Here is a 20,952-nt window from a genome sequence, read left to right on the forward strand (position 1 = left end):
ATTTAGTTGCACGCGCGTTCACTACCTTGCGATCGCCTTGCAGGCATATTTTAATAAAGCCAAGATCGCTGCTTTTGGCTCGGCCTTGCCGCTGCTTCTAAATGAGTCAGACGGAAACGAGAGACGTCAAGTGATGACCAACGTTTTGCCGCGAAGTAGACTCTTATTCTACGTGCAATTTCGCGTCTCACGCGAGATGAGCATACTTTCTCGAAATAGAACGCGCCATCGCGACGATCTAGCAAAGGATTTTTATTCCGCGACCATTTCGTTTCGTTCGAAGCGACGGGAAAAGAATTTAAGGTTCCTTGAGAACATCAATAGTTGTTAAATTTCTTTAATTTAGTAATTGCTAATATAATGCACTATTAGGAAATATTCTTGGTTTTCTAAATTCCGTTCCATAAATAGAAATACAACAATAAATTCCAGCATTCCCATCGTACTTTCCTCATTTCCAGCTTCTTTAACAATAATTTCTGTCCTCTCGATTCGTGTCTATTTTTAACCCTGTCGCCCAATATCCACTAAGTGTACCGACGTCACTTGTCTCCGTTAATTTGATTCATGTGGGCCACTGCAACTGCAATTACGTAACTCCCATTCCATAAACTTTTCGTTCGAATAGCGATGAAAATAATCGCTACCGTTTTTTCGTTTGACGTCAACGGGAGAAACGAATGCGTTTTCATAAAAGGGTCGCGTACTATTAAACTCCTTAGCGGTCGTCCATATGCGTTTAGCTGGCGCTCTTTAAACTCGACTTTCATCGACGTAGACAGTCGATACAATTGCAACACACACACACGGCCGCAAATGCACACGCATAGGATAGCCTTGAATAATTATTCCCGCTGCCTCGTTACGATTGTCAATTGGCAACCATCGCGTCGAGTCTCCTCTGCTACCGATTGCTGAAAAAGAAAACGAGAAGAGAGAGAGAGAGAGAGAGAGAGAGAGAGAGAGAGAGAGAGAGAGAGACGAAAAAAAGTGGACGAAAAAAATGATCAGAGTCGACGAAACTTGGTGCTCGATTCGATGATCCGAGCCACTGGTCGGTTGTCCATTTGTTTATTCACGCTTGGTCGGTCGTGACGGGACTTCTAGCTAGAGTTAACGATGACTTCCGACACGTTACGTCGACTTTTCAAAATGTTATGCAATCCCGTGTTGCGGTTGATCGTGTGTTACCTGTGAATCCTATTACAGACGCCACTGTTGCATCCATCGATCATGGGCGCAAACGAAATACCGGTCAAACTCGGTTCTGTGCTCTATTCACCGCTGCTCGTTGTAACAGACAATTGGGGGATCGTGTTTCCGAATAGTTTGACGGATCGCATTTTAATTTCTACAGGATTCAGGGTTAGCTTGCGTGAAAACAACTCGACAGCTTTCTTTAGTACAGAGTAGTAGATATTATTGTACTGACCATAATCATTATAAAAATCAACTTTATTTTTTTCAAATAATAATAATAATGTTTCGATATAATATTATAATATAATGGGCAAGACATTGAAATCTTATTAAAAGAAAATAAATTTCAATTTTCATTAAGATGCTTTTGCATTCCGCGCAATAAAATCGTAAATTTGTTTCCTGTTACGAAGAAGAAAGTGACGAAACGAATAGGAAATAAATTAAATTTCAATTTAAATAAACATGCATCGCGTTCGAGATAATATCCGTGTCAAACGTCCGAGTTACGGAGTATGTGGGTGTTTTAAAGTATCGGATACCTCACCCGTGGCAAAGTAGCCATTTAAGTTAACGATCCATTAATTATTTTAAGCATCGTATTTAATTTGTGTCATTTCTCGATCATGAATGCTCGCGTATGCGCACTTAAAAGTGACGAAAGATCATTTAACGAGTCTTGTATGACAATAAATGATATAATTTATACGAATAACAAATACTATGACACAACTGGATATAGTAATCCTTACAACGAACCGAGAACACGGTACTGCTCAAAAGTGTTCGATCATTCGAGTATCCGAATACTGTCTGAATACTAAAAGAATGTGGAATGCATAACTGAAACGTATACGTATAATAAAGAATTTTATTTACAGTCCGCATCGCACCATTCAACAACCACGAATTCCAAGATGCAAAGTACAGAAAAATTCGGCGAACCCAGTTTCACAGATGGATAACAAACTGACAAACGAGGAGTAAACAAAGTCCAGGAAAATCATCTCGCAATCGATGGAAATCGACCAACTTCCCCCCTCCGTGAAATTCTCGCGTGATGGAGAACTATCCGGACGCGATCTGGCGATCTAGAGTGGCATGTGCAGTGCTATCCGATACTTTTATGCGCGTCCACACCGTGGACTGGACACTTACGTAATCGCAATGATCTCACATTGTGGGTGGGGACTTGTCGCTACCGCGTGTGCGACTATTACAACCGTGTCAGAGAGGCGCGCGCTCATGCAACTGGTGTGTAGAAACAGAAGCATACACTGTGTCCAAGAAGTGGACATACACTGGTTCAGAGTATGGTTTGGATGCTCGTAAGGTTCTCAACATCTACAACAACGTTTAAAAGTGCCCAAAGATACAATAAATTATTACTATACAGGATTGCTATAAAGGATCCTAGCAGTACTGTTCAAACAATTTAAAATAATTTCTCATAATCCTTATAGACACCATGAAATATCGCTGCAGGATGCAACATGTCCAAATTCCAACAGAATCCGCAGCGTTCCTCCAATAAACAACCCCTTAAATATACAAGAGGTCCTATCATTACTATTCAAACAGCCGCAAACTGACCAATTTCTATAATTTCTCATAATCCTTACAGACACCATGAAATATCGCTGCAGAGTGCAACGTATCCAAATTCCAACAGACTCTAAACTGATACTCGAAAAGAAATTCCCATTTGTCAGGGATCAAGCCATCCATCGCTCCGTTTGGCCGATCCCGCCAGAGAACGTGAACCAGCGTTAAAGCGGGGCGAGGGGGACGATAACTCATTCATGCGTTTTCGTTCATTCTCTCGACCAGGGCTCGGGTACCGAGCGTCCGGTTAGGTTCGGCGAAAATAACCGGGAAACGGCTCGGTCAACTGCGCTTTCGGTTAGGACAAAGCGGGATGAAATTCGGTATGTGGGTCGGCCGTTCCGTGGCGCGACGTGACAGGCTTCGGGGATGATTAGCGTGTCACGAGAGGGACACGGCGGTTACGAGATCGTTTGACAGCAACAATAGGCGAGGAGAAATTACGCTGTCAGATGGGTGTACGAGAGGACCGTGGAACGCGCAGCACGTCAGTATTCGATCGTACAAGAAAGTTGCGCTTTTTCGAGACGTCCAACAGATCTAACGGACGTTGCCGAGACGCTACGGTCGCCTTTAAGGGTACTTGGTAAATGCCAGACGAAGAAAGTCGGCTCGTTCAGGACAATAGCTACGGTTCGCCCGTTTTGGAAATAAAGTCAGAATTCCTGTAGCGACATTTACAGGAGACCTTTTATTGGCCGCTGTCTGGGCACTCGATACTCTTATTTTAATTAGGGTGAATTTGCATCTATGGTAGAGACAATGGAGGAGACACAGATGTTTAGATTGCTCTTATTAGATAGGATAAGGTCGTAATTTCAATAGACATTTCTTGGGATGGTGTCTAGGTACTCGACAGTTCGATGATTCTTTTTTTCGTAATATATGTCATCTGCATCGATGGTAGGGATAGAGAGAGAATCAGCTTGGTAGTCCTCCTCCCATCAGTTCCCTCGTCGAGGGGAATACCCCCTCTTGGTACCTTGATGGATCGCTTGGATGCTCAGAGCCCGGCAGCACTCGATGAAAGTAGCGATGGGATCGAGGAGATCGCGCGAATTCACGTTATCGTGAGTGTTATAATACCTCGATAAAGTATTACTCACGAAATTGACTAGGTACTCGAGTACTACCATTATTCCTATATGCCACAGGTTTCTACTAACGATCGACATAAATACTTCACCTAGACGAGTTTCGAAGCTAACGACACCGTCGCCCAACGTGCGTATCATTTCGCAGATTGGCGAGATTAATTGGCCGGCTATGGAGATCGATGGAAAGCTATCGAAACGCGGGTGAAAGAATCGGACATCGATCGCGAGCGATAGCGTGGACATAGACGTTTGAACCTCGTACGAAATAAAAGCACGATAATCGGGACAGTCACTGCTTCTAACGAGGCCTTTCGACGCAACAGCCGAACGACAATTGAAACAACGATTGCAACAAGAACTTATAATTGCAAAACGTGAGCGCGGTTATGGTAAGGAGCCAGGAGGAATCCGTGGGCGGGCGTGCGACTGAAAACGTCGACCGATAATCCTTATCGCTGTTACAATTTGCAACATCGTTTGCAACATTTCTTTCGTGCTGTTTACAGAAACAACGATAACTGTTCGAACACCGCGTTACGACAAATGAACAGCGTGGTAGCGATGAGAAATTGTTTTCGAAAAGAAAAACAAATTAGAAACATAGATAATTGGTAAAAGTGTTAGGTTGGCGGCTTCAAAGACAAGAATGACATTCTCAACGTCACGTGCCCCTTTGGATAATTTACGATGGACGATCCATTTTGCTACGCGTGCCTCGGTATTCGTCTCGACAAGCAACAGGAATAAGAGTCGACGGTACGCTCCAAGTCGGTGACGCGCGCCCCGTATTACCGTTAATGTTTTCGGAAACTCTTTCTCTCCTGAAAATTGGGACACTTTCACTGTCGCACGAAAGACTACGGCACTCTGCTCGGCCATATTTCATTCGGGTTACAATGGAAGGTTACAATGCTGTTCGTCTGCTGGTCCCTACTTTCGATCGCGCCAGGTCTTCGTTTTCCATAGTTTCGTTGCTGCCATACTTGTTCCCGCTACTGACCATATTCGAATGTTTTGTTGCTATCGAAAGTTACTGTGACACTTGAAATATTGAAATGACATTCTCAACGTCACGTGCGTCAACGTTACATATTCGAGTATCGTCCTTTAAATATTCGAATATCAGTATTCGAATACGTGACTATTTGAATATCATTCTAGTAATCAATTATCTAAATGATACTCGAATACCTAGTCAAATGTCATATTACATTCGATAGCACCAGGTACTCTAATACGATCCGAGCAAGCACAATTTATATTATAGAAATATGTTAGACCTAAAGTAAACCGCGTTCGCTCAGATTGCATTTACCACGATATTTACGATTCAACTCCGACTGAGAATTAGGAGCCATAGTGTCGTTTGTCCGAGCGTAAAATTAATCCCCTGGACGATTCAAGGCCGAGTCAGCCAGCGAAACAATTCTTTCGTTGCACATGCCGTACATTTTCTTTCTATATTCCCCCCCTTTTTTTTTTTCTTTTCCTGCGGCGCACGTAGAGAGCAAGTAGGTAGCAAAAGAGTAGGCCAAGCGAGCGAGAAGCAGGCGAGTTCTGAAGGGGCCTCGAGTATACGCGATAGATGAAAGTGAAAGGGAAGGTAGAAAGGGTTGGCGGACGTATATACTCTTAGCCGCTGTTACTCGGCCGCGGGGGCCCAGAGCGCAAGATTTACAATCGCCACGAGCCAGAACGGGCCAGAAACCGAGGAAAATACCACCAGCCGGCCGCGAATACCTGCGCGAACTGGCAAGTCGCGATAGCAATTAATGATAACGCGTCCCCTCATCCCGCGAATATCGTCAATTCCAGAAATTCAATGATGATCACTCAGACTCGTGGAACGATTCCATAAGGTCCCACGAATGAAAGGCGCTGGGAGTGCGAAAACAACTCTTGCGAATCGAGAGAGTAGAAACCTTTGATAGGTGTATGAGATTCAATAAAAGTTCACGCGAGTAAAGTTCAGAATGAATTTCTGACCGAGTAGAATGTAACTTTGGTTGAGTAGAATATAATTGAGCGGAACGTTAGTACTCGAGTAGTTTTATATTTGGAGCGATAGTATTCGAATTCTCAGACACTTGAATAATCATTTATTCTACTCAACTACTCGAATACAAGTATTCTAATACTCGAGTTCTCCAGTAATACAGTTCCAATAATAACAGAGATGTTATTCCAAAATCTATTCTTAATTTTGCTATTCACGTTCACGTACTAGATGCTCGTACATATTGTACCACATACATTTTTAGCATTACTATTCTCTTATGCGTATTGACATTACCATATGGGTAACAAGGACGTCCAATAACAGTGATAATACAAAATAAAAATAATAATACAACGTTGGAAGCGTAATCCAACGGATGTTTCATAATCGGACGGTACGTGCCACGCGTCGGCTAAATTCTCGGTGCCCTCTCAAATGTGAAATAATCAAGGTTGCGACACGTATGGCCAAACGCGTCCGTGTGGAAACCATCGATTAGACCAAGGAGAGGCTCTTTCTATCGGAGGTTTTCGTTTCAGGGACGTCGGTACTTTCTTCGAGCACGGCGGTCGCGAGTGATAGCGACTCCTGCTGGCCACCGCATTAAACGTGGCTAAACGGCCGCGGGGAGGATCGTGACAACGCGCCAAACCGTGTTTCGCATAATCGACAAGAAACCTCGTCGCGCGACGTAATCGTATCTGCCAATTCGGCGGGACGACGGCTCCCGAGTGAAAGTGCACGCCGCCCGATGGAACACATTTTCGCCTAACGTCTCGAGCCATTAAAATCGCTCGGCTCTCGGGTTTCGTGCCCCGGGACGTCGCCGATTTTTTATTCACGCGCGGAAACAATAATCGCGATTCGAGCTCGATTTCTTGCGCAGCCGGTTATGCAATCGGAATCTAACCGAACGATGGATTTGAAATGGACTTGAAGTGTTTCAGTTTCATGGAATATCAGCACTAGGAATATAGCATAGGAATGGCTGTATTCGAATTGCGAGCAGTCGGACGCTACTGCTCCGATATTACTGCTTAAATATTAGGTATTATTCGAATATTGTTATTCGATCGATATCGGTCTTTGTAATTTGAAATAATAGTGGTATTCGAATATGAGTAACCGGATACTACCGCTCCAATATTATTACTCGAATATTAGTGTCCAAGTACCGATATTCGACTGCTTAAAATTGCTATCTGAATATTACCAGTCACTACATTGCTGTTCGAATATTTCTACACAGCGACATTTACTCTTTTAACTCGAATGAAAGAATGGCGAGTGGAGGAGTTCGTGAAAGCGTCGAGAGCACCCATCGGAGCGAGTCTGGGCGATCGCGAGCGAAAAGCTACAAGAGACGACAATCCGAGACGGTCAACGTCCACGACCATTGGCGCGCCGAGGGCCGATTATCAAGATCCAAAAGCAGAAATGGGTGGCCGAGGAACGAGACTAAGGACTTCCTCTCTCCCGCGGCGCGAATCGCACGCGCGGTTTCCCACGGTGCGAGATAACGCTTGCCGGAGATAAAGAGAGCCGAGAGAGAACGAGCATGGAGAGATGTCAGCGGCGGCGGCGGGGCGGGGTTACGAGGGGAGGGACGAAACCTTGGATAAAAAGAGGAGGAAAAAAGGAAAGGGAAATAATAAGCGGTGAGAGAGGAAAGGAGAAAAGAGGGAGCAGGGAGGAGGGAAGGAGAGAAAACGGCGAGGACGATGTGGGAAAAGAGGAAGCTAATCAGAAGCGGAAGTACGCTCCGGCGAGGCCCGAGGCCTTGAGAGGCATAGTCAGCCGCGCAGCTTTTAGCTCTCTTAATTGCAACTTCATTTAACGTGTACACCGCGCGCGTCGAAACCGTACGACCAATCGGAGAACACCGTGCGGCGAAACCGCGTCTTAATAACCGTCTTATCGATAGCCGACAAACGCTCGAGGGAGGAGCCGACCGCAACCAGACGGTGGAAGGTGAAAATTCTCCGAAACACGCAAAAAATACTCGTTTCGCCACTTTGTAAACGGATGACAGGATGCACTGGCAAATGAAAGTGGCGCAGGTCCATTCATTCTCGTTTCCAGGTGAAACAAAGGTTTTGCGTCTGGGTCGATCGAAAAATATCGATTAGTTCGAATAGGTCCATTGGAGGAGTCTGATAATCCCGAATACAAGTCGAATTTAACGTGTAAGGAGTTTAGACTAATTATATTCGAATACCTACTCAAGTACTCGAGAAATGATACTCGAATATTCGAAATACGTTCGTAGTATCTGAGTACTCGTAACGTATATTCGAAAATCTACTCGTGTATTTAAATAATAATACTCAAATTCTTACCAAAATATGCCTCTAATAAATCTTAATTACCTACTCGAATATTCGAAGTTTATTCGTACTATTCGAGTACCTATGACGAATACTCGAATATTCAAGCGATTTGAATTATTCCAGGCTTGAAACGGAGCACGCGTACGTCGAAAGTGATAATTTCGTTGTAGGTACGCAGCCCGCTGGTATAGTTGTTCTCCGATCGTCGATAACGCATACTAGACTGTAATATTCGGGTACGTATATATAAGCATCCATGTTTTGCCGTAGGTTATTACTGGCGCGTAGTGTGTCTACGACGTTTAGCGCCAAAACAAAAAATTGCTACAGAGTTAAATATACACACGCGGCGTACACACTATTCGAGCTCCCGATTATAGTTATCTCGCGGCACCTATATTAGTTACAATCGGCTCGCGATAATCGACTTTTTATTATCGACCATGAAACGTTTCTGCGGCGCGATAATTCCGCGCGGTGCAGTCGCGCCGAGTTTGGATCTCGTTGATGACGTATTTAGCCATGATTACTATTTTTAAACCGAGCGTTGAGAATTTTATAGCGACGTTCAAAGATCGGAATTAACAGTGCTGCGCTTATTACTGTAATTTCGAATGTAAAGAAAGTATCGGAAATTGTTGAAACGACGATGTTTTCAAATAGATATTCACTTTTCGAATGTTTCAACAGTCGGAGTAGATAGTTCGCGAAACGTAGAACGAGAGAAGCAAGTAGTCTACCTGTCGATCGCGATTACGCGAAGAAACGTAAACTATAGCCTTACGTAAGATCGATTGGGCGTGATTCACGATTGATTTAGTTGACGCGTCGATCGTCGAGATTTAATCGGCGCCGATAGACGCCAGAGGTGTGAGACATTGTTTCGAGTTGGTATCGTGGTCCTATGTGAACTGTGCGATGCTCATTACGGGCATCCTCGTTAATTAATCGTTCGCGAGTCGCGATTATGGCCTGTAATGAATCGATGACGCGCCCATCAATGGACACGTAACCGTAGATAAAAGGAAAACGGAATTCGCATGCCGAACGTCATCGTTTGGTTGGCTACGGAAAAATAGATGCGTGGAAAAGTAGGTTTAATTCGTTTTTATTCCAACATTGTGACTCGAACGACTCAAATTTTTTATGAATACAGGTCGAATACTTGTGTACACGGAGCATGTAATTTCGAATTAGCATGAGGGTACCTAGACGATTTATTTAACACTGAAGATTTTTATGGAAGATTGGCATAACTTCCTACGAGATTACAGTGTTTGCACAGTGAGTCAATTGAGGATAAGATCATAATTACGCGTTGTCGTACGTGTGATGCAGTACAATTCAGAGAAAGCTACGCGCAAAAGTTCACGTTGAATACTCGCTTGAGAAAGTATTCAAAATATCTGGTGTATTCATCGAGTATTCATATATTCGTAATATTCGTAATATTTGAATAATATAATACCGATTGTAAACAAAGTTCTTTGAATAAGGATTATTCATATTGTATAAATGAAAATGACTCGACGAAGGTTCGCGTCAGATAATTGTTATTGGAACGAAGTACTGTTTTGCCATACAAAACTAACGGTAAAAGCAATATTTATCTTATTCAAATAAAAATTCAAGGCTTACAATTATTGAAAAGAAATATCGATTCAGCGTGCGATATTCATGGTTGGTAAAAACGAACGTAATGTAACCGTTTGAATCATTGCACGTGATGATTTATGTAGTGAAATATGTATATCCTTATGCTAATGTTAATTATATACGACGTGTCAAAATTATTAAGTAGAAAACGATCAGTTTATTGCACCTGCTCATAAGAAATAGATTATAGCTTCGGATTTCTTAAATTCATAATCGACAATATCAGAATTATTAGCTGTTCCTCGTTTATACAACGTGAATAATAAATAATTTAAGCTATCGAGCTGCTAGTAAATCTCACCGAGAATATTTTTATTCGAGCAAATGGTGTTTGAATACTCAAAAAATGGTATTCGAATTTCCATATAATTGAGTAACGCTATTCATATATCGAAATGCTCGAGTATTCAAAGTTTATTCCTAGGATACGAGCACCCAATAAGATATTCAAGATTTAAATTATTTGAATAGCTCTGGCTGCATCGCAATCGCGAACGTTGACTATCGCGGAAAGTTCGTTTACCTACGAGGCTAATAATTTATTCGCGTACGCGTCTGGTAACGTGGAAGCTGCTAAAGCATGCGGCTAACCCGTCTTCGATAAAAATATTTCCTGCCCGTCGCCTGAAACTTATTCCGTTGATGCTCTTCATTTGCACACATTAATCGGATCACCATTTATTCCTAAACGAATATGAATTATTCCTGAATTATAATCCAATAAAAGTCGAAATTTAGACAGTGCAATTATTACTCGATAATAATTGCCTTTTTAATGCATGATTAAGTTTTAAGAAGATTTAAAGGATACTCATCAAGGGAAATATTAGGTTGTCCCAAAAGTTTCTTTCCTTTTAGTAATAATTAATACACACACACACACACAATATTTTATGTTTTATGTTACATTACAAAATTGTGTACAATTCATTTCGCTCCATTACTGTTACAGCATCAATGTCTAAGAAATTAGATTGTCTATTTATATAAACACTGCCACACAAAATAATTGAACGCAACTAACGAAAGAAACTTTTAGGACAACCTAATAGTATCTGTTTTTCTTTATTACAGAACGTTCTTCGAATCTTCTTGAAAGATGATTGGATAATTATTAAAATTACTAGATAAGAAGTTGACAGATATTCGATCGCTCAAATATTTGAATAAAAAGATCGAAGTACAAGTACGTTCAAGTACTGAAGTATCCAAATACTGAAATATTTGAATAGTGCTACTGGAGCACTCAATTATTGGAATCCTGCTATTCGATTATTTTAATATACCAGCTCACGATCCGAACGATAAGTGACCCGGGCCTCTGTCTATCTCCGATAGGCCTCCGATCGGTGGATGACGATGATTCAATCGTGCAGCTATGCAAAAACCTCCTTACCGAACGTATCATTCAAGTTCAGGTGTTCCATGGCCGTACGAACGTTAGTTGCGCAACCGTTTTTAAGAAAGAAGAAGGAGGCGAGCTCGCCGAGAGTCCAATGTGGTCATCAATGGCTCGCGATGACGGATCGTAAAGAAAAAGCGATCTCGAGTCAAGGTCGGGCTCGTCGAAAGGCGTCTTTACGCTCGTCATTTCGTATTCATGTGGCCATTATCTGCCGGATATATTTATGTTACGCTCTCGCGTAGCCCGAGCGCATATAGGAGTTCACATCTACGCAAATATACTCGCGGGATGCAGGTCGGGAAATTACGGTCAAGTTTGAGAGGTGAGCCGGTCGGAATTCCGGGTTAATTTTACTTTTCCTAAACGACCGCGTCGACGTGCAAATTTCGCGAGAGATAACGAAAAAGACCAGAGAGAAGAAAGGGGAACGCGACTAACCGACGATAGAATTCCTCGGTCATAAGCGGAACGAAAAGAAGGACAATTCGTTCGTTTCGGAGCGCAATTTGTATTCCCATCCGTAACAGGGACTTTGTGTCTCGGCTTCTTTTTTTTTTTTTTACCTTTTACTTTCTCGATGAATAATTCCACGTGTCCTTACTTGGCGACTATTCGAGTATTTTATCGGCTGTATAGTACTGTTGGAATATTTGAGTATTTGACTCTCTAATTATCGGATGTGTTTATTATTAGTCGTGTAGTTTGAACAGCAATATTCTTGGTACAAGGAGATGTCTTCGTTTAAATTTACTGCAACAAGGCAACAGCGTTGGAATTACTTTCGCGAACTCGATAATCGCGCAATTTGTTCTACATCGCGCTCCTATCGTCTTCTCCCATTGTCGGTGTGGGTAATCTACCTGGTACTGAATGCGTTAGACACCGCAATCGTTTTTTTATTACAAATCGTGTTACTACTTCAATTTACGGAGCCTTAGAGACTGCTACGTATCCGTGAAAAGAATGATGCAAGTTACGAGTAAATGATAGCTACTTTAGGCTTTCTAAAAAGGAAGACACGTGGGTGAGACTTAGTGGAATAACTCTAAAATGAAGATTAAAAAGTAACACGGATTTTCTACATTAAATTCACGCATGACTCGAACAATCGAGTCTAATAAAAATGAAAAAATGTAATGCGAACTAGCTGAATTAAATTTACACACGAATCACACACACCAAGGTCCAGTGTATCCTACACAAACTCCGCGAGATCTCTTCGATTCGATTCCTCGAACAGATCGAGGCTAGCACAGCAGAAGGCAATGGTGTTGACATCATAAACATTTCTCCTGGTGGGAAGTGGGGTCTCAAATGTCACTCTTTGCGAAAGATATAAACACGAGAAAATAGCCTGGGATCCACCGAACTCCGTGGCATTCTGGGGCTAGGCTACGGATTGTTGCACGGGTAAGCAGAACCCAGACTTTGCCGAAGTAAAAGTACAAGAAATCGATGATGAGAAAATATAGCAAAGTTGGGATGTGAGAAATGAAAAATTCAAAATAAAGAAAGTAAACAAAACATAACGTGTACGAAGTAAGCTATTTGCATCGCAAACATTCTTCCCGGGTGGTTGTAGAACCCCAATTGTCACTGTTTACAAAATATCTAAACACATGAAAATAGTTTACAGTCCACTGGTCTTCAGTGGCACTCTACGCCTAGGCTAGAATGAACCTAAATACATGTTCTGCTCCAAACAGAAACACGAAAATTCACTGATACGAGTATGCAACAGATGAAGACGAGATCGAATAAATAAAATACGCGGAATAAATGGAAAGCAATGGTAACGGTACCGAAATAGGAATAGAACGAAAAAACTAGGGTAAGATGGGAGAATGAGAGCGAATTGCGTATCAATTCCGCGCCAGAAACGGTCGGGCGACGCGGGCGCGAGTTTAATGTAAATATTATCAGCCGTATCGTTCACGTTACGCGTACAAAGAGCTACATTTAGCTACGTAAGTAACGAGATTTACAGAAGTTGTACGTTCAGTCGCGTTTAAATCCATTCGTCGCGATAAGGAAACGTTTACCAATATGTTTACATTAGAGTAACTTCCACGCTCGGAGGCGTCTGTTATTTGCCAGTCGACTCCGAAACACGCTGACAACCGAACGATACGGCTACAGTCTTCGACGAACTACGGATGTTTATGCAGAAATATATAAAACACCAACAACAATATACACTGTCGGCCAGAAGTATCGGAACACCTGTTACATCTGTATCAAATTAGATATTCATCGCAGAATTACGTTTCCCGTTTCTTTTATTTTAGAAAACAAAATAAACATTCCACGAAGTTCCAAATCCTCTTCTGTACCCGTGAAAATATAAATTTGCACAAACATTCGCGATCCGATCATTAGAAGGAAGAGAAAGAAAGCGAATAGCGCAAGCATCGTTGTTCCTCACCTCGTAATTTTGATCGTCCGCACTTTATCCAATATGGTATCCAAAACAATAGGAAACAAATCGGCGAACGCAGTATTATTTATCCGTTAAGACTCTCTCGAGGAGTCACGAAGCATCTCCACGAGCCGACGACCCGAAATCCCGTGATAGCGGCGACGTGGACGACGGTACATACACGTGACGTACATTGATACTCCGGAGCGTAGAATCTCACCACCGAATGAACAGATCGCGGGCACGTTTAGTTGCTGGGGAAAACGTGAAAACGACGAACAAATCGCAACGCGATATCGGCCACTGAGACACTTCACACTGCTGAGCACGTCCACATGGTACAGCGATACGGCGCGCCGTCGAATTTCTGGCGTATTTTCGTTTCGTCGTTGCTACGGAGTTCCTCAGCGTCCGCGGGGAAATTCGATTGGAAAGCGAGCAGCGATTCGTTGGCACGTAGACGTTTCCCGGATGGCACACGTGGCCAGGATTTCGTTTGGCCACCACGAAACGGGGATGCAAACGAAGGAAAATCCACCGACGACGACGACGACGACAACGCGGAGAACTTTTTTCCAACGGGGTCTGCTCCGTTGGCTGCCCAGGGTCAACCGGCTGGCTCCGCGCGCGGCACTTTTACCCGTTGGGTACTCTCAAGGACTCGGAGGTGGCTCCTATTCCTTTCTCTTATCCTTTCGCGCGCGCGCCTTTTTTATCCCGCTAACCTTTTTAAGCGCACTTTTAATTCCGCTCGGCCGCGTGTCCCCGCGCGCGGCGTTCACGGAGAGCTCGAGATCTCGCGATCCAGCGGGATCCACCAGGTTGGGACGAAGGTAAGGAGGAGGTTATCGATCAACGATGTGCCCTGGGAGAATCCAGTTCCAGGACGAAGGGGGGCGGGTGGTGGGGGGGCAAAGTACGAAGATCGGCGAAGCACGCGGTGATAGAGACTCCGTAAGATAACGAGTGGATCCAGCCACATCCGGATCTTCTTGGTAGCGAGGTCCGCGACTGGTCGTCTCGGCTCCTTCGCCCTTTTCCCCTCTTTCCTCCTCGGATGACTCGTTTTCCCGTCCGTCGTCCACCTCGTCGTCGTCCACCCTCGACGGGAGGTGCTCGAACACCGTATCTCCACGATTTCCTGTGGCCGGGGATCGTCTCTCTCTCCTTCGTTTCTTCCTCCCCCTGCCTCTCCCTTTCTCTGTCTCCTTTCTCTTCTGGTTTTGTAATCCGTTTTACGAAACTTCTGCAGCGAGCGGGACGCCGATCGAGGAATCGAGAGACAGGCTTGCGCGCCGATACCGCCGCAGAAATCTGTTCACCAGGCAGGGTAAAGCCTTTTCCGATCTTCGTCCCGGAAGCGGGTTACCGGTGAGATACAGCCGACCTTGAGCACTCGCGTTTCGTTGCGCACGACGCCAGCCCGAGAACAATCGTTTCCATCGCTTTCTTCAGCGGAATCCCGACGGTGACGGTCTATATCCTGCGCTTCCTTCGATCGATTTCCCACCTCGATCGAAATTGCCCGCCGATTTCCGACTAGAAACGTCGCCGTTGCACAATTCCACGGTTCTCTTTCACGACGGTCCCGTTTCCCGTTTCGTGTTCGCGTTCGGTACCGCGGGCGCGCGCGTTCCGCCGTTCGAATTCCTGACAATCACCCGTGTTCTATCCGCGGGAACGACGGTTGATCGACGCACGGTCACGCGGGGACACGCGCGCGTCGAAACAACTGGGTGGGACCGAAATCCGAAAGCAGCCAGAGAGAAAGAGAAAGAGAGAGGTAGGAGAATATTCGGCTATGCCCAGCCTACGAGACAGGATCGGATTTTAGCGCGCTCAGCACGCGCTCCCGCGAGCCCCGAGTCGGCGGTTTCAACTTTTACTTTCAGCTCTTACACAACGGCCGGCCCGCTCTTGCCACGGTACGTAAGCGGTAAACCGAACGGCGAGTTCTCTCGCTCTTCGTTTCTGATGCTTCTTCTTTTCCACGTTTCTTCCCTTTCCTTCTCCTTCACCTTTCACTTCCTTTCTATCGATCGGCTGGCTACGCGTTCCAAGCACGGTGCGCGCCACCGGGTGTGTGCACGCTCCACGTCGACGACACCTGTTTCGGTGAGCGCCGATATTCCCGTGGAATTTCCAACTCGATTCCTTCCAGCTACGAGCGGTCCCACCACGGCTGGAAAACGTCGGGGACGTTTCTCCCGACGGTTCTTCCGGGGGTGTCCCGAATGGACAGGCCGGAGCACGCAAAGCCGGACCTGGCCGTGGAGCACGTGCGTCGTCGAAAGCACGTGCGGATGAGCACGTGTTCCGGTGTGTTTTCGTTCTCGGGGAACGCTCACTGGTGGACACACGATAGCACGCCGCTCGGGGCCTCGTTACGAGACCCTGTCCGTGGAATTTCGCGAGATTAGATCCATGGAAAACCCGGAAGAGGATGGAAACCAATGGGTACCACGTGGCCTCTGTTATCGACGACGACGAAACCGACGAAACGTTGACAACGTCGACGACGACGACGACGACGACGACAACGACGACGACGACGACGTCCTCGTTACCTTTTTGCACTAGCACATGCACACGCGCGCACACACACATACACAGCCCGCGGTACGACACACTGACTCCGACGCACTCGATCGAAAACGATCTATGGTTTTTCGCGCGTGGTCTCTCTTTCGCCGGAGGACTTCTTCAGGGAGAGAGGGTCTCTTCCGGTCTCCGCGGTGTGTCTCACTGTTCCTCGCTCCGTCGTAACTTTTGCGCAAAGCCGAGACCCTCTCTTACTCTTCGCCCTCTCGCTCTTTTGCTCTTTCGCTTTCTCTGTCTGGTCCTAGGTAAACGCGGAGAGAGGTAGACTGGGCAGTCGGCGAGAGATGGTGGTGGTGACGATGGTGGTGGTGGCGGTGGTGGTTGGTGGTGGTGGTCACACACGGATCGGAGCGGCGCGGTGAACGTGTACGTGCAGCACACCATCCAGCGATCGGGACGTCGGTACGGTGACGGTGATGATAAATCGTAACGGTGGTAGTGACTCCCGCTCGTTGGTGGTGGTGGTGGTGGTGACGTTGGTGGTGGTGGTAGAGAAGAGGCCAGGTGGGCCCCGGTGGGTTACAGGCGAGCCCAGAAAGGGTTGAGGGTCCGAAAAGCACGGTTCTCTCTCTCGAGAACTCCCTGGCGGAATACTCACGCTAGAGAGGAGGCCTCGCGAGTCTTGTGAGTTGGTTTGTAAAGGGACCGTAGTATTGGTTCCTCGTCGAGTGGCACCTAGCTCCGTCTCGCTTCCACGGTTGCTCGTTCTCCCTCTGCCTATCTCTTTCCTACGCTTACTCTTTCCTCCCACCATCGCCCTTCCACCTACCACCACCTTCCTCCACTCTCCCTTTCCCCACTGGTGCTCTCACTATTACATTACAAATAGCTCTCTTGCCTAGGCCTCGTTTGTGAGGTGTTGCTCCTTCCGTGTACGTTCACTCGCCGGTGCGGCGAGTGTGTGCGCGTACGTGCGTGCCTCGATTTGCCCGCGTGTGTATGCGCGCGTGCATGCGTGCGACGCCGGCGTCGCGTCGGTGTTGCCTCCCGATGCACATGCACGGGGAACGTCGCGCGATAGGAGTAGAGTCTCTCCGTCTGTCTTTCTCCGTCGACCTTTCCATCTCTCTCGCTCTCGCTCTTCCGCGGTTTTCCTTCTCGTTTCTGTGTCTAGCCGTATGCATAAGTCTATCGCGACGCGCGCGTGCACCGCGTACGCACACACGTTTCACCGTCAACGGTTCTACACGGTGCGCGCTTTCATCCTCGTCGTTCGGATGCGGTCCGATAGAAGGCCTCTTTGTCACGGTAATGGTGTAATACAAGACTCGGCTGGTACTCGTGCACGTAATACGTAAGAATGAAGCGAGAGAGGCTCCCCGCGTAAAATCCCCTCCGCTGGCTCTTTTCCTTTCGTGCAAGTCTTCCCCTCGTCGTCCCTGGTCCCCACGTACGTTTCCGTTCTTTCTGTTCGTCCTCCCATGAGCCTTTTCTTCTTGCGTCCACGCGCTGTCTCTGTAGAATTTCTATCTCGTTTCACCCGATTCGAACCGTCTCCCTTTATCGCTCCAGCCTCCGGGAACTTTATCTTTTGCTTTTCTTCTCCCGCCCCCCTGCTCCCACTCTTTGTCTTTTCCCGCTTCTTTTCTCGCTCCGCCACCGCTCGCGGTGCGCTCTTCATGCGCGAGAACGCGCTTGCGCCGTCTCCTCAGTCTCTCGCGAACCGAGGAGATAGAAGTTACGTTTTCACCCACCTCCTTCTTCCTTCCCTTTCCGCTCTTCCTTTCTTTCTTTTCCCTATGCTCTAGAACCACCTCCAACCTCTCCCCCCCTCCCCCCTCCCCACCACCCTCCGCCACCAATCTCCACGTATGGTTCTTTTCGTCGACCTTCCAACCCGTCTATTCTTCGCGCCACCTATCACGCCCACGTGCTTTCTTTCTCTTGGAGCACGGTTGGCCCGCTCGCGGGGGCCCAATCGGTACTCGCGCAGCCAGCGCGTGAAGAAACTTTTTCATCCGGAGGAATTATTATGCCGTTGCTCTAGTTATGCATCGAATACGCTTTCAGCCGTGATCGATAGTGAAATGCTTGAATGACTCGCTGGTAAACACCTTCGGCTTCAGGTTTCCTCCGTGTTTACTTTCATTACTGGTTTAGCTCGCGACAGCAAACGTCTTTGACGACACTTTGTCGTTTCGCTTAAAACCCCGCGTAAACGTCTTTGCTACGACGCTAGTTGCACCACGACAAGTTTCGCGACTGTGAACGATCTCGATCCTAATCTAGGTTCCTCCTCGCTAGTAGGACAATTTCAGTTAACAAGTTGACCGCCCCGTATATGGCCGACGAGGCTTTTCGTCGAGGAACCGAATGAATTATTACCGAAGGTGAGGTGTTAACGAAAATACTAGGTCATCTCACAAAGTACTAGCGATCATCCGTCACTTATAATTCTGCTACTCGAATTAGTATCTGAAGCATACCTTCCAGTGTTACGAAAAAATGTAATTATCCTCTCTATTTGTGGTATTTCGCCACCTTTCTGGTGAAGTATTTGTGAACGTTAAAGGATGAGGTCGAAGTACGTTTGTCACGGTTATCATTGCTCTTCTAGTGAAAATCAGTCGATGAAAGGACCTTTTTCTCAAAGGGTAAGAGTCGCTACGGTCTTGGTACGCTCTGCAGAGCAGTAAATGCACTGTGCGAATTTCGAATTAGGGTGGGAGTAAAATAATGCTGAAATGGGCATAATAGTGTTTTAGTCGCTCCGAAACGATGAGTAATCGCACAGCTAATAGAAAGACAAGTTGTCCTAGTTTGTTTGGCAGCTCGCAACGGTGATCGAGATAAGGAGGATTTAATCCCAGAGGTTCGTCCTCCTTGCTCCGTTTATGGAATCCTCTTTGGGCAACTCATTTCCCCGAACAAAGGATCGTGTGTGCCGCAAAACAAACTTGGACAATTCGTCCACGTACTGGCTGCGTAATTACTCATTGCGCAATGGATTGGGTCACCATTTGCCTCTGATACAGCTATCCTTGGAATAGATTCATACAGCTTTTGAATAGTTTCCAGTGGAATGTTATCTCGTACTTCTATCGGAATGTTTTCCAATTCCCCTGGAGATGCTGGATGAGAAGACCTATTAGAAGAATATCAAATGGGTATCAGAAAACATTGTTTGTCCACCCATGAACTTAAATGTCTCCTCGCACTCAGAGCCATTAGACCTTGTTTATGTTGGAACGAAGTATTCCACAGGCCTGAAAAATTAACTAAGGCATCGGAGTCTCTAAAACCTCACTAATAATCCTCCATACTTTCTGTCAGGATTTAGGATTAGTTTTCACCTTGGCTCTATAACGAGCAGAAAGTGCCTGGCATGTTTGGGCACCACTGCTCTAAATTGATAGGTGCGTCCCCGTGTCGCGACTTTACGTAACCAGCCATGCCGTCGAAACACCCAAAGTGGCCCACGATCCCTCGAAACCCTTTCATTCATCACGTGGTCGCGCATCGATCGCGCGCCGGACTCGTTTCATTAACGAAACCTTTAGCTCGGTGAGCGTTTTACTTTTCATTGGAACTATTTATAAACATTCTTCGAAAGAATTTCATGGCCGACCGGTGCGGCTTTAATTCGAGTCGGTGTACCAGATACGTGATTGTTTCTTTATCCCTCTTTCTCCGAGCTCGGTCGCGACGGACGGGCGTACCCGCAGCTATTGCCATTCGTAGATTCGGTCAACGATGTGCACGCGTCCGGAGATTACGGCAGCGCCTGGCTATACTTAGAGCGGTAGACGAATTTCGCTCGAGGGCCGCACGGAAAGGAGGTCGAGGAACAGCTGATGCGATATGCACGCCGGCGACGGCGCAATTCGGCGCGATACCCGCTTCCTTTTGCTCTTTCTCGACGCGAAAGTACACGGAATTGCTCGTCGAATTTTTCTGTTTTCGAATACTCCAATTATTCGACGAATCGAATGTTCGGGAGCTGAGTTTGAATATTCGATCATTAAATACGAGAATATTCGAGTATTTAATTATTTAAATGCTACTCGAATATTTCATAGACAAACACTGCTCAAATCTTCGCTTTTTACTCGAATCACCTTTTACTCGAATTATATACGAGTACAGAAAAATTCAACAAGCAGTCTTATAATCAATTGTTTTTGAGCCCACCGCTAAGAACGAGAATGAAATAATAGATGTCAGGATGCAAAATGTCAATGCGCCCTTTTGCGGTCCGTACGAACTTTTCACGACTACGATCGGTCTATTTCGAGGATATTGAGCCATTAAAAATGTCATCTTGCCGAGTAACGATTTAACCTGTAATCGATGAGAAATCGGTAACCTTTTGGACAAATGCGAACGCTCCAGCAACTAACGTTGTCTTAATCAGTCTGACGTTACCGAGTTTGTGTGGCTCCAATCTTTTCGATATCATCGAAAACGATCGATTCCTTTAAACAATTTAATAATACTACGTACAGAATTTCTTTACAATCGAGTTCCACGACCTGACTAGCTCGGCTCGAGTAGTTATAAATTGGGCTTGCCTCTATATTGTTTCGTTGGCCGAAATGAAGTTCGACGAACGACTGCATCCCGAAAAATGCCAACAGTTTCTCAAGGAGCGCGTTGTTACGTCAAATGTTTGCGCGCGTTATCAGCGCGGTCGTAATTGG

General features: G+C 45.7%; 1 protein-coding gene and 1 long non-coding RNA gene across 2 annotated transcripts in view; one reads left to right on the plus strand and one right to left on the minus strand.

Annotated features, from left to right (window-relative positions):
* The window catches only part of LOC128876404 (transcription factor Ken 2), a 33,541-nt gene extending 16,533 nt beyond the window's left edge, over window positions 1-17,008 (minus strand). Inside the window, exon 1 of the mRNA XM_054122743.1 lies at window positions 13,718-17,008. The gene's annotated coding sequence lies outside the window, so the exon portion shown is untranslated. The remainder of the gene's footprint in view (window positions 1-13,717) is intronic.
* Window positions 17,009-17,999: 991 nt separating this feature from the next.
* The window catches only part of LOC128876408 (uncharacterized), a 40,019-nt gene continuing 37,066 nt past the window's right edge, over window positions 18,000-20,952 (plus strand). The window contains exon 1 of the long non-coding RNA XR_008457020.1: window positions 18,000-18,642. This is a non-coding gene — a long non-coding RNA (uncharacterized LOC128876408). The remainder of the gene's footprint in view (window positions 18,643-20,952) is intronic.

The sequence above is a fragment of the Hylaeus volcanicus genome, chromosome 5 (genome assembly GCF_026283585.1).
Source record: "Hylaeus volcanicus isolate JK05 chromosome 5, UHH_iyHylVolc1.0_haploid, whole genome shotgun sequence".
In the NCBI taxonomy this organism is placed as follows: Eukaryota; Metazoa; Arthropoda; class Insecta; order Hymenoptera; family Colletidae; genus Hylaeus; species Hylaeus volcanicus.